Source organism: Equus asinus, chromosome 2 (genome assembly GCF_041296235.1).
Source record: "Equus asinus isolate D_3611 breed Donkey chromosome 2, EquAss-T2T_v2, whole genome shotgun sequence".
NCBI classification, from domain to species: Eukaryota; Metazoa; Chordata; class Mammalia; order Perissodactyla; family Equidae; genus Equus; species Equus asinus.
The window spans coordinates 78,758,408-78,773,544 of NC_091791.1; the positions used below are offsets into that span (position 1 = coordinate 78,758,408).

The 15,137-nt window shown below is 37.6% G+C and overlaps 1 protein-coding gene across 6 annotated transcripts in view; it reads right to left on the reverse strand.

The window, feature by feature from the left end:
- The window catches only part of CHRM3 (cholinergic receptor muscarinic 3), a 455,156-nt gene that overhangs the window by 309,860 nt on the left and 130,159 nt on the right, over positions 1-15,137 (reverse strand). For all 6 annotated transcript variants that reach the window (XM_044758496.2, XM_070492156.1, XM_044758503.2 and 3 more), the window contains exon 2: positions 9,026-9,134. The gene's annotated coding sequence lies outside the window, so the exon portion shown is untranslated. The remainder of the gene's footprint in view (positions 1-9,025; positions 9,135-15,137) is intronic.

The following is a 15,137-nucleotide window of genomic DNA, read 5'->3' on the forward strand; positions in this document are numbered from 1 at the left end:
TCAGCTTTCAAACATGAGCCTGTGCTTCATGAAAAGAATTTTTTTTTTAATTGAATGCACTGTTATGATGTTTTTTGTCCCTCTTGAGAAGAATGGACTACTTTATCTATCATTGCAATCGAAGTAAACAGAGTTTAATATCTACTTGCTGAGTTTAATAAAGAGGTCATCACTAAACTGTATCGAAAAATCACTAAAAATGATTGACTCACTTTCCAATTGGAAAACCGGCTAAGCACAGTACCTGGCTGACACTTTGTTTTTCCAATTTCTGGATTGTCCCTTTTGTCGCAAGCTCTAAGTGCACATCAATACCACGGTTCTCAGAAAGTAATGCACATGACTCAATGGCTCCGGTTCTATTACCAACTTTCATGTCATTAGGTAACACAAGTGCAAAGCATCCACTTTGCTCCATGCTTCAGCACAGAGAGGTCTTGAACCTTGATTAAAGAACAAGAAACTAAGAATTGCTTCTCTTTCTCTGGTGTAATTTTTTCTCTTTGGGTCTCATAGTACTCATGGTTTCTGTCCCCATCACCCCTTTAACCACTCTCAGTGCAGTCTGATGGTGTCTAAGAGTCTTGGGGATTTCTCTGTTAGATTCTGGAACATCTACAAATATTCTTAAAATAAATAAAGAAAATAAGGTAGAAAATACATAAAAAGGAGCTGCTTTTATTTAAAACTGAACTTATTACCATTTGTATACAAATATATTTAGCGCTATATATCATTCTCTATTCAGTCATGTGACAGGGATATGTTCTGAGAAATGTGTCATTAGGTGAGGTGATTTGTCGTTGTGGGAAAATCATAGTGTGTACTTCCACAAACCTAGATGGTGTAGCCTACTACACACCTAGGCTACGTGGAAGTAATCCTAGGGGGCCACTGTCGTCTATGCAGTCCGTGGTTGACTGCAACTTCACTATGTGGTGCATGACTATATAAATATAGATATACACACACACACTTAGACATAGACAGAAACACACACATTCTACTCCCTTCCTTCTCACACATCCCTGCCCCTCATGCCCCAGTGGCTACCTAGAAGTATAAAATCCACAGAGGGACTTTATTTTCACATCTCCTGGGCCTACTGCATAGAAGGAGGTCCATAAGTATTTGTTGAATGAATAAATGGAATACCTGAGTTCTCCAGCTTCAAATATTTAATTAATATAATTTAAAACATGATTTTATTTTCAAATAATTTAATTCTCTTGAATTTCAAATTGCTTCAAAATATTATAATTATCTTCTTTACTAAAAATCAGGTGTTAAAACCACTGCTTTTTCGAAACTCTCTCTGCTTCCTAGGCATGTTTGTTATTAAATTTATGTTTTCCTTGTTTGGGTAAATAGATTAGTTGAGTGCACATCTAAGGGACAGTAAAACACTGGCCTATCATAGAGACACGCAAAATATGAGATGACTCAACAAAATTCTTTTCAACTCCTTGAGCTGAAAAGAGAGAGTTAATGTGAAAGCATAAATTGGGGTGCCTGGTGTGGAGACCCAAGAATCCCAGTCTTCATCTTGTGGAATCAAGTATACTACCACTCGTGCTCATTCCACAGTACGTACACTAACCATTAATGAGAATAAATAAGACAGAAGAAAACATGCTAAATAAAGATAGTATTTGACTTTAAGGATAAACTGGCCAATCTTAAAAAGGGCTAATGCATTCCCCTGAAAGACACCTGCTCGTATTTGCCACTGAGGATGCATCTCAAACAGATACAGATTCTCATGTTTATTCATATTGCTTACTGCAGAAGGATAGAAGGGGAAATCTTTAATTATAATTTTATAAGCTATTTATTCTTCAGGATGTTAAATAACATGGCCTAAAACCTGAAACACACTATATTTTCAAAATTAATTTTATTTCAAAAATAAAATTAGTTTTCTAATTCCACATATAAAATATTACATGCCTCTATACTTATGCGGTCCTACAGAGGTGAGGCTGTCACCAATTTAGATTATGTAAATATGCAATTAAAGTTGTGTACACTGCACATTATACATCTCTTCCATTGTAAAAAGAAGATAATAACGCTGTCCTTGCAGAGCTGTTGTGAAGATTAAATGATGATGTGACAGTGAAACCCCACTGCACAGTTACTAGTTCAGTAGATGGTAGCCGTTATTATTATTAAATTTTAACATACAGCTGTAAGCCCTTTAGCTACAAGGAATGTCAGAAAATAGTCACCAAGATAGTATAATCTTCAAATACATAAAATGGAGACTTATATAGTTATCAGTAAACAACCCTGAATTTTCTCAAGTGTTACCTTTGGGAATAATAAAAAAAAAAACCCGCTTCTTTCAAGAATATATATTCTTAATGTGTTGCTCTACCTATTTGAGCGTATCAAAGCTTTATAATGTGATAATACCTAAGTTACTACATTACATTTCTGCTTGCACAACTGAGTGAATATTCTTGATATATGATTCATTCAAACATTGTCCCTTTTTGCTTGAAATGTGTCAATCTTAAACAGCCCAGGCATTGAAAACCGGAGTACCCTCTCAGCCCATTTTCCTCCCTTAAAGATGTCTTTATTAGCTTAATACTTTCCACTTAGCTCTCTATAGCCATCTGTGAAAGCTGAAAAGCTTGAGAGAGCCTGCGCTGCTCACAACTCTACCTAGGTAGCCACGTAGACTCCTCCGTAAACGACTGATGTACACTGAGCGTATCACTTAGAGGGCTGTGTTACAGAAGGCTGAGAGTTAAAATACTGGTTTAGTGGACTTACTGGCTTTTCCTGTTAAAATGGTACTTTTCAAGAATAAACATTTAAACTAAACTATTTTAAGTCTGCCTCTAAGCTATATACAGCTACTAAAATAAATTTCAGATAAAATTTCATGTGACCATCTAACTAGGGTTTTGTTTATTGACTTAGAGAGGTTTTTTTTTTTTGGTTCAGTTGTTTATCTCTCTATTCTTCTAAGAACAGTTAAAAACTACAGGAATATTTAATTACTCTTAATATACACATTGCACCTTCCCCACATCAGATTAATATGTCCTTCATATGGACATATGAAATACGTATATGTATATATGTGTGTGTGTGCAGATATATATGTACTTTTTTAATAGTTTATGATAACTCAGGTCTCAAATGAGCAAAGTTACTTCAAAATACATATATAATGATTACTATAAAAAAAGAGCTTAAGAACTATTTTATTACTAATTTACATGGAGGAAATCATTCAAACCTCAGTCAAGATGAGGTCAAGTAATTCTCATCATTATTGAAATATCATTCTAAAAATAATATGCTTAATGATAAACTAATAAGGACATTAGTAGTGTCAGTTACATGTTTTCAAAACTCTTGTTACCTTTTGCTAAAACTGCTAAAATCATATAAATATCATGGCATGCTAAAAGTGGCCACTGTTCATTTTTCTGGTTACACTTTTTACTGATTTATATGAATAACAATTTAAAGTTAATATCCATATTGAAAGACATTCCATAGAAATCCGTTTGACATGGTAAATGCAATTATTTTCTGTTTTGTCTGAGGACAGAGGATGATACTGTTTCAATCATTAATTTAATCAGCAACTACTTATTAAGTGCTGGACACTGGAAATACAAGACTGAATAAGACAAGGACTGCTGTCAACAAGTCAAGAGAGTAATGCGATAAATGGATACTGCTACAGACTGAATGTTTGTGTCCCCCAAATTCATATGTTAAATCCTAATGCCCAGTGTGATGGAATTTGGAGGTGGGGCCTCTGGGAGGTGATTAGGTCAGGAGGGTGCAGTGCTCATGAATGGGATTAGTGCCCTTATAAAAGAGGGCCAACAAAGTTCCTTTGCCTCTTCCACCACATAAGACAGCAAAAAGACAGCCTTCCAGGAAGCGGGCCCTTACCACACACCAAATCTGCCAATGCCTTGATCTTGGACTTCCCAGCCTCCAGAACTGTGAGCAATAAATTTCTGTTGTTTATAAGCTACTCAGTTGATGGTGTTCTGTTATAGCAGCCCGAATGGACTAAGACAGAAATGTAAACAAATTGTGCAGAAGCGCGTGTGATCTATCACAGAAGCACGCACACAGTCCAGACGTGAAAGAAAAGGCAGGAACAGTCCATTTGAAGAGGAGGATTAAGAAAGTTTTCATAGACGGCAGAGCATGTAAAATGAGTTTGGAAGGGAGAGTCAGAGGCCGATGGACACAAGCACTGGGAGGCTCGTGGTGTCATGCCACGCAGGTAAGGACAGGGTGCTTCTAGGTGGGGCTTGGTCAGCAAAGAGGTGGAAGAGATCTACGCAGACAAATGAGAGAGGGCCACATGCACTGTTCTGCGGCATTCGCAGCTCATCTGATTCTACTTTTAGTCACTCTTCAGCAGACACTCACCTTTAATGAACTCATCTCCTGCTTGTCCTACGATACATCCTGCTCATTCACAACTCTGAACAACTGTTCTGAGGCTTAACTGTTCCCCTCACCATGATTACGTTAAGCTTACAGTTATGGTCTGACTAAGCCTATCTATTCTGAAAGTCCCACTGATAGAGATTTCACCTGTCTCCAAATTACAGTTGGCTTCAGTTCTGAATACCCCATGTCTCCTCCCAATGCTGGCACTGTGACAGTGAAAGAAACACTGTTCTTCTCTTTAGTTTTTAGAGTTACTGTTTTAGGAAGTATTAGATTGATACCTGACTAAATCAGGCTCCTTTAGAAGGGAACTTCTAAAGCCTCAAATAATTTTTAAGATAAACATCACAAATGTATAATGGCCATGAAAAGAAGCAGGGAGACATGAGAACCCATTTGTTTAGTAGGGCTGGCAGTCCAACACCATGACTCTGCTCTTTCTTTTTCTTTTTATGACATTGCGAGTCCCAACATGAGACTTCAAAATGTGAATGTTGACCACGCTGAAGGACGGAACATATGGAATGATGCAAAGCCCTGTGGAAGGAGGCGTGGGGGCCTGGAATTGGCCACCCCAAGATATGTCTCTTTGGCATGATGATTATTTGTGGCTCGTTACTTTGCAGACAGGAAAGCAACTGAAAAGTAGAATTTACTTACCCTTTGTAAGAGACATTTACATTGTAAAAGAACTCTCCATCTGTAAAGATATCTCCCTCTCTACCAGGAAGAAGGGGAGATGACCTTATCTCTAGAAACTCTTAATCAACAGGGAAGGCAAGGACTTAAATCTGTTGTTTATTGTGCTTGTCTGGTAACCTTCTGTAACTGACTCCCCCCCCCCACCTCCAACATCCTCCTTTGTCTTTTGCTGGATATGATATTTCAGCTGTGGTGGTTTCGGCCATTTTGGCGGGTTGCTCAGCTTGCCCGGGCCTCTCCCATGTGTGCATTGACGGGTAAAGATGGCAAGCAGCGGGATGTGTTGGAGTACATGAGGAAGCCATTTGGTGTAAACCTAATTCGGCCTGACCTTGTCTTTCCAAAAGGGCCTGACTGAGGCCGTTGAGCATGCATTGTATGTATACCTGCTTTAGATATTCCCTATGGCAAGAACAAAGGCCCTTGAGATAAAGGCACAGCTTCCCTCCCCCTCCCAAGGTTGGTATTTCCTTAAGGATTAAGCATCTTTCCTTAGGCTAGGAACTGATTGCTGTGCTCACCTGTGACCGCCCAGCTTGAGACAATAGACTTGCCTCCTGCTACATGCTCTCGAGATAGCAGACCCATTACCTGCCGTGTCCATCAAGCGCTGTGCCTGTGCCGACAGAGCAATCTTGTGACTATTGTGGGAGGGACATTTCAATCATATGTAAAACATCCTGTTGGGGGTATATAACCACTCTGTGCACCTTACTTCTTTGGTGCCCTTTCTTCCTTCAGGAAGAAAGGCCCCAGGCCATGGTCCTCATAAAGCTTTGTTTAATTTTCTCCTGCTATTCTGTCTCATGTGAATTTAATTCGTTCTCCAGCCAGACGAACCCACAGAAGGTAGAGGAAATGTCTTCCTCCCCTACAGAGGTCAGAATAAGCCTCATCAGAGGTCCTCTCTCACCCAGGTCTCCCAGCAAGGACAGTCAAGCAGCAGTCAGGTTTATCCCTACATCCATGGTACGTGGGCTCTTAACTACAAAACCACCTCCAAAACCTTTACACTCAGAAGCCACCTCCACAAGCACGGCTGTCCCTGCTGTGGGCAAACTTTATAAAGGCTAAAGCTATTGGAAAAAGAAACAGCAAGAAGAACACAAGGGAGTGTGCAAGGCAATGTTCAATCATAATGCAATCTAAATTATAAACAAGGCAGATTAAATTAACATGTGACAGACTCTGGCTGCTGATATGGACAGATACAGAGATGGGCTGACCAAACACCAGCATTGTTTCAGAGGGTTTCTAATTACCCGGTGAGGGAAGGAGACTTCACTTTCTGTTCTGAGTGATACACAGCAGCCAGGCAATCCATTCTTGGCTTAGAATATTGCCCCGAGTTATCAGTATTTCCCACCTTGGGAACAAATTATGACTCATTTGAAAAATGCCACCCATTACAACCACTGAATTTTGTCCAATACAAGCCCGAAGGACAACACCTTAAGTTTCTTCATAACAAGAACAAGTATACAGCCTGACTTAGGTCACGTGATTATGAAAGTTCAAGCACTTCCTCTCCATCCCTTTGTGACACCCAGTCTGCATTTTCACCTCCTTTCTTCTTTTCCTTTTCTCTCCAGAGAAAAAAGTCATTTTAAATGTGGTAACAGCCCAATTTTCCTAACAAATTAAACAACGAGCTGATACTCCCTATTAGGCCTAAAAAAGTCAATGGATTTTTGTCATTTTTATTTTTTAAATCAGGATGCCAGATTTAACTTATGTTTGCCTTTATCATTTGATTTAAATTATTTTCTTGTTTGAAATTCTGGATCTAACAAAGCAAATCTCATTATTGGGTACATCTAAAAGTCCCCTAAATATAAGTTATGGCAAGGAGGTTTTTCAGAATCAGAGAATCTCTGATTTATATTACTTTATAATTGCATTATGTAATCATTTGTGATCATATCTTCACAACTCCAGTGAAGGTGAGAGCTACCATTCCTTGCCAGATGCCGTTAAACCATCCCAACAAAAGCAGCATGGAGTATATTTTATTTATTTCCATTTTAGTTTTCAGAAACTGAGACTTCTAAAAGTTCAGTAACTACTTTAGGTTTCACCATTAATTAACAAATGGTTTTGAACACAGGCCTTTCTGATTCCAAAATCTGTGGTCGTCACCATAATCCCATACTCCTCCAGTGAATAATAATCGCTAATATTGATTGGTTACTTCCTAAGAGTCCCACAGTGCTCCTAAGCACTGGACCATATTAGCTCACGTTATCTATACAACAACTCTGTGAGATAAATACTTTTATCATCAGACCCATTTTACAGATGAGCAAACTAAGGCACAGTGAGATTAAACGACTCACCCAGCATTGCAAAGCTGGAAAATGATGGAATTGGGTTGCAATGCTAGGCAATCTGACTCTAGATATGCCCTATACTTAAGGACTATGCTACTATATCAGCAAGTGGATGGATTTTTCTTGTTATTCGATTTTTGTTTCACTTATATGCAAGCATTTTATTTGTGTAATAAGCTATTGCCTTCTCAATGATAAAATTATCTAATTTCTGGAAAAGAATTTGCAAACAGTTACATTGCATTGGCCTGGTTATATAATAACTTCTTTAATTTTAGTGGAAAAGTCTTTCTCAGTATTACTAGATGCATTTGTTAAGATCTTCATTTTTAATCTTTTATTTTAAACAGCTAGCTGTACTCTGTAAGCTAAAGAGTATGGTCATATAAGGTGTTAAAGAGATTTCAGTAAACAGAAGCATTAAATACAGTAAGCTAAATGAGGAATATCTGATCGAATTTCTACACTGTTCCCTTAGTATCCTGAAATTCAACTATACATAAAAAGCATACAATGTATCTTTCTTTCTCCAAGTGTAAACACTGAAAAATAAAAGCTAATAAGAGAGTACATATGCCAGAGATCAGAAGCAGAAATCTAATACTTATGGTTAGTGGAGACTCGTGTATGCAGTGTGTGTGGTGAAACATATATGTTTTTCCACATTTCATTTAAACACAATTTTCTCCAATACAACAAATAAATTTGGGTCCTAAATTAAAATTGTCTGATTTTATCATTTATCTCTTTGCTGAATAACATACAAAATATTAGGCTGTATTAACCAATTTAAAAAGAAAATCATAGTTATAACTTTTTTTCCAGCTCCCTACTTGTAATACTAGTCAGCCACTGACAAAACTATTTATTTTTATGGGGTCTACAGCTAACTAATAATTTCATAATATCACCTCATTTGACTTGTAATCTACGAATTAGGTAAAGCAGAAATTCTTCCTCTCGTTTTGCATATGAGGAAGCTAAGGGCTAGAGATTCAAGGGAGTAGTCAGTGATGAATGTTGGAGCTGGAACTAAAATTAAGTTCTTCTGACACTGAGTATAATTCCCCTTCCATAACATCATAAACATCGTATGTCAATTACCGTATGATACTTGTGTAAGTGGACACATATCAGACACCCTGTTGGGTAAAACTACAATAAAATTGAACTGTTTCAAAATATTAAACTAGGTAAAATCTTTAGACTTACATTGCAGATTTATATGATATTAAAGAACTGAAAGATGTTGAAACTTTCCAGTGACTTTTTTTATTCAGTTAAAAGAGAGGTAAAATTCTATACTTCTAAATTCTGCCTTTATAGATACACATTTACTACCATACTAATGTATATACATATACATAATAGATACATCTTAACCTGGACTTTCATTTTGCAATTGGTTGGTACATAAAAAGACTAAATCTAGCCACATTTCATAACAGCACCACGAACACATGTATTTTGCACATTTTTCATTAAAAGTGTACACTATTGAAAATCTCAGTACATAACCATGTGAATAATATTGAATAGAAAATACCTACTAGTAAAGAGCCTTAGTGGTGTACATCATGATGGAAATGGATACAGTTCAGTCAATCCATGGTCCACTGAGCAACTCTTAACCACAATATGTGCCATCACTGTTCAGATCTACAGAGACACACAAAGAGATGACAAAGTCAGTCAATAAATATTTCACATCATTCACACAAGGGTATCTTCCCAAACTATAGCATTAGAAAACAAAGACACTTGACAGGTAATCCAACAGAAGGCCCTTAATTTACACCCCTCTATTTTCCACATAATGCATAGTACAGTGGTGAAAACACACTATGTAGTGTATTACTGATTAAGAAGTAATAAATTTAGTGGAGAATTGGTATAACATTATTGGAAGGCTATAAATTCATCAACAAGAAACAAAACAAACAAAAAAGCTCTGACATGGAATTCCTTTTAGGGCTTATGTGCTGAGCATTACATCATGCCTATGTAAGAAACTTCATTATCTTCACAACAAAGCTGCAAAGGAGGTAGTCTCCTCACTTGACAGATTTTAAGGCTCAGGGTAGTGGAACAATGGCCCAGGATCTGAGCTCTATGGTCCATGCTCTTTTACCATCACATATGGAGTGGGCAGAGCACACCATTCTTCCTATGCTTACCTGTGCTCTGTATGCCCTACAATATAAGTAACAGATATCAGAGAATTACATAAGATGTATCTCATCAGTCTCTGTTTCCCTTTTATTTCTTTGGAAGACAAGCATGGTACCCTACTCATCTTTGTATGTCAAATAAAGAGTGACATCTTATTTTGGGACACAACGTCTGGCACATGTAAGTATTTGCTGAGTAAATGAATGAATAAACAGCAACAACAAAAGTAGGAATTGGCATATATTTTTTGTCTCAATTCACACTTTTACTCCGTCAATCCTTTCACTTACTTGCCAAGCATCTTCCTGTTTGCAACACAATCTCAAGAGAAAAAAGTCAAAAGAATACTCTGAAAAATCATGTGAATGAAGTTCAAATATATTCATTCAAAGAATTACGAACTAGTTAGTAGTCAGTTTAATTTAGTTTCATTGGAGAGGTTCCTGAAGAACAGCAGAAGGTTAAATAGTAAAGAAAATTTCCAGAGAGAGAAAAAAACATCCACCTTTCACTTCTAGATCAGACATCAGCTTGCTAACAGAAACTAACCACCTTCCCTATGGCAGATCCCAAGGGGGAAACACTGTGCAAATAAAGGAGAAAATGGAAATGGTTAAAGACTCGAGGAAGAAACTTCATGATCACAGGAACTAGGAAAAGCTGATCTGGATTGGAGATGCTGTAGAGAAGAGCCAGACTGGAGACCTTGAGAGTCAGACCCCAATTTACCCTGCAGAAGAAGTGGTGCCGCGGCACGCTGCCTGTCCAGAGCAGGGTTTGGCACACTACAGCCTGCTGCCTGTTTTTGGGTAGCCTGTGAGCTAAGAATGGTTTTCACATTTTTAAATCGTTGGAAGAAATCAAAAGAATCACATAAATTATTTGAAATTCAAATTTCAGAGTCTATAAATAAAGTTTTATGGGAATACATCCACAGCCACTCATTTACATATTTCTCTGGCTGCTTTCACGCTACAATGGCAGAGTTGGGAGGTTGTGACAGAAATAGTATGACTCACAAATTCTAAAATATATACTATCTGACCTTTTATAGAAACTGTTGGCTGATTTCTGGTCTAGAGAATTGTTAGTTCTCAATTTGGAAGGGATGATATTAGAAAAAGGGGGCAGATTGGAAGCAGAGGATGGGAATTCACTTCTCTACAGAGGATCAAGAGATCAGGGACATTGTAAGAGCTGCACTGAGTATGGCAGGGCTTTTTCTGGAGGTAGTGGGGCTTTTCCCTGGAGGAGGCACTAGAAAGAAGGTTAGAGTCAGCCCCACGCAATCTGTCACACAGGCTGGGCCAATGAGGATGGATAGAGAAAGCTGCCCATCAGCATAAGTGCCATTTTCCAAAATGGCAGGATGAAGTTCTCATGAAGGAAATCTCCAGGGCTCTGACTCCCTCCCTCTTTGTGCCAGGCTCCAGAGTGGCAGATAGATAACCAGCCCTCCTGCCAAAGGTCAGAGAAATAAGATTACAAGAGCAAACAGAACAACCCTGAGTAGGTTAAAAGACACTCCATCCACCCCACTTAATGGCAAATCATGGGCCATATCTAAGGATAGATAAATGGGTGATGAAGCAAAACAAAGCATAAAGGCTATGAAAAAGAATCTGCTACATAACACAAGGAAACTATAGCCATCTTTATAGAGAGGAAGCATTTACATTTGACAGACATCAAAGAAAGATAAAGTAAGTTTTGTAGAACATCTGCTTTGTGCTGTCAATGAAGTTTGAAATAACACAGAACAAAATTCCAAGGATTTATCTTTAGAGAAGTTAATGAAACCCAAATAAATGAGAAAACACTGAAGTGGTTTCCCATTCAACTATTAATTGCATCTCAGTGAAGAGAAGTGGGAATCTGACCTCAAAGACTTGGGTCTGAACACCAATTCCACCATATTCTTGCTGTATGACCTTGGACAACTTACTTCATATTCAAAGCCTCATTTACGTCACCTCCAAAATAGGGTTATTCTGAGAGCTGTGTGACAAAATATGCATGAAATTTCCAATATACTGCCTGTCATATGGGAAGTACACAGTATTTGCCAACTTTTCCTCTTCTTTCTGGTCTGGTTATGCTCACTTTCTCACCCTCCTGTTCTAATAGTAATTCGTCTACCATTATTATTACAGCTGTGGAAAAACATCAGTTGCCAGACATGAAGGTTTCTCCTATGTTGTCACACTTGACTTTGTATCTTCTGTTTTTTTTTTTCTGAGGAAGATTAGCCCTCAGCTAACTACTGCCAGTCCTCCTCTTTTTGCTGAGGAAGCCTGGCCCTGAGCTAACATCGTGCCCATCTTCCTCTACTTTATATGTGGGACGCCTACCACAGCATGGTGTGCCAAGCAGTGCCATGTCCACACCCAGGATCCGAACCGGCGAACCCTGGGCCGCCGAGAAGCGGAACATGCGAACTTAACCGCTGCACCACCGGGCCAGCCCCTGTATCTTCTGTTTTTTCTGGGTAGCCCACATCTTTTAACTTTGGGCCCTTCTCTAGATAACTGATAAGCTGATATTCACTTGAAAAAAAATTTAATTCAGTAGTGAATTCTGTAACCATCTTTAACCCCTTAGGCAGAAATATACAGCCACAACATTTTGTGCATAAATCTGTTATTAGAATTCATATTGTATTATCTGTTTACCTGTGTCCTTCCTAGGAGGCTATAGCTTGATCATCTTGACTGATATGATATCAAGAGGACCAACTATGACCTCATGGGGAAGACAGACATGTAAACACACACCCACGCGCACACACATGCACCACATTTCTATTTATGTACTGACCTGGCAATGGAGATTGCTCCTGAGTCTTTTGACTCTTTTTAAGTAGATAGCACTTTCTTCATGCCAGTTGCAACCTGGAGTCTAACACTGACTTCAGAAATACTAGGTACACAACAAGCCATATTATTTGTTGAAAGAATGAAGAATGAAAAAAAGACAAAGAAGAAGAATGATGGAAAGGTAAACTTAGTAAGGATTTGATATATAAAAAAATGAATGCAGCATATTGCTGGTAGCACTGGCCATTTAATTATCCTGGAAATCCATCTGGAAACATGCACAAAAATAGTATAAATTTTTTCATTTATAGAATTGGATAAATTTTAGAAGTAGTTTCCAATAACAATCTTCTCCCATATTTTGAACATCTACTATGTGCCAGACTCTGGTAGGTACAACATCTAAGTCAGCTCTTATTCTTATTTTTTCACAGAAGGAAATTGAAGGTGAGGAAAAAATAGGGAATTTTTTTTTTTCTTGACTAACATCACACAGACAGTAAAAATCTGAATATATCAAATTCTGAAGTCTAGGCCTTTACACATAACAAACTAAGCTTGGTCTCTACTTTGTTAAAAGGTATTCTTAACAGAAGATTTATTGTGTAAACAGTCAATAAATGGACTATCGTTGTTGTTGCTGCTGTTGTTAACACCATAACCCAACAAAAGGGAAAGAGTTTAACACTATGGAATCTTACATTGTTAAGTTTATATTAGTCTTTATTACTACAATAAGTATAAAAGTTATGCTAACATAAAGAAATATGTATATAAATGCAGAACACAAAATGTTATGTATAGGATCATTAAAATTACAGGCAATTTCATGTATGGTAGATTAATAAAAATTAGAGGACAATGTAATGAAAATAATAACATTGGGTGATTAGAGGCAACTTATTTGAAGTTCATCAATTTATTTGAGAAAGTGCAAATTAGCTCGAGTTCAAATTTACATTTAAAAACAACAGATAACATGGGCTGGCCCAGTGGTGTAGGAGTTAAGTTCGCGTGCTCTGCTTCGGCAGCCCAGGTTTGCAGGTTTGGATCCCGGGCGCAGAGCTATGCCCTGCTTATGAAGCCATGCTGTGGCGGTGTACCACATATTAAAAAGTAGAGGAAGATGGGCACAGATGCTAGCTCAGGCCCACTCTTCCTCAGCAAAAAGAGGAGGATTGGCATCAGATGTTAGCTCAGGGCTACTCTTCCTCAGACAACGACAATAACAATGTGTATAAATTTCTAAAAGTGGTAGTAACACCCTAGGCCTTCTTCACGTTCAAATCTCACTTTTTCTCTGAGCAAGATAATAAATTACTGTTGTTTCAACAAGAGCTGTTTGTTTGTCTATTTATTTACTCTGCTGTTGGAAAGGGAAACATTTAGAGGCAGGTTTACAAAACAAAATTTATTGAAGCAAAGGTTCTGAAATGGAGTCATTTAAACAATCTACTCTATTTAAAATAGACATAGTGTAGCTTAATATTTCCTAATTTGCATAAGCAATCAGTACTTGATGATGCTAACTCCTGTACTCAAAGGTTTTGTATATATATCACATATATATATATATGATATAAAGTATGTGCTATTTTAGCAAAACTGCAAAAAGAATAGTGACAAAAGTTATTACCCAAAAAAGAGTAAGAATATTTGACTAGAGCAACAGTTGAGACTCAAAAACATGCTGATGTGAGCTCAGACAGCCACCTGGAAGCTAACCCTGCAGAGGACATCCAGCTCACAGGTCATCTTAGTTTCAGACTTTCCTCTGAAGGCAGTTCTAACCCAGCGTCACTGACTCATGAAGCGACTGACATTCTCTTATTCTCATTGCATTATAACAGAACAAAGGCACAAAAAATTGAAAAGAATTCTGTTTAATCAAAAGCATCTTCTATCAAAGGAAGTACAGAAACATGACCTTGATGGAATAGCTGTGAAGCCTAATCTCCGGGGAGACAGCAGTAGCTCCTTCTGCTGAGTGGGTGGCTTTTCTTCCCTACAATGGTTACGCCCAGAGTTTCACACCTGATATATCCATGGTTTGAGCAATCTAATGGTTAGGCTCGGAGCAAATGGTGATACTTTGGATAAAAATACATATTTTAGCTAGGTTTTCCATAACTTGAAGGGCTAGCTGAAGAGTATTTTTTCTTTCTTTGTTAAGACTCTAAAGTTATTTTTCATTAGAACTCACTATTTTAGTAACTGTATTTGATGGCCACAGTGGTAAGGTAGGAAAAAAATAAATCCAAAAGAATGAGAGCCTTGGTAAAAAAGGCTCAGGCAGAACCTAAGTAGGAGATGTACTCCTTAGTTTGTTTAAATAGCTACTGGGTAGGTTTATGTGCGTGTTTACGTATGTAATGAGGCAACTGTCACTTCATGTTTATATTTATTGGCTATTAAACTTTAAAGACTAGCTGTACTGAAAATTAACTTCAATGTTTATTCTACATTTGCTCTCTTGCTGTTCCAATTCCTCTTTTCCATTAATTGTAAGTAAGAATAGTTAAATTAACTAGACAAAAATCAGTGGATTTTTTTCATATGTAATTTACAAAACAGAGACAGCAGCTTCTAACTCTATTTAAATTTTAAATCTAACTCCAACATTATCTAATTGGGTTGAAACATCCATTTGGCAGGCTGTGGACAAAGGACTCTC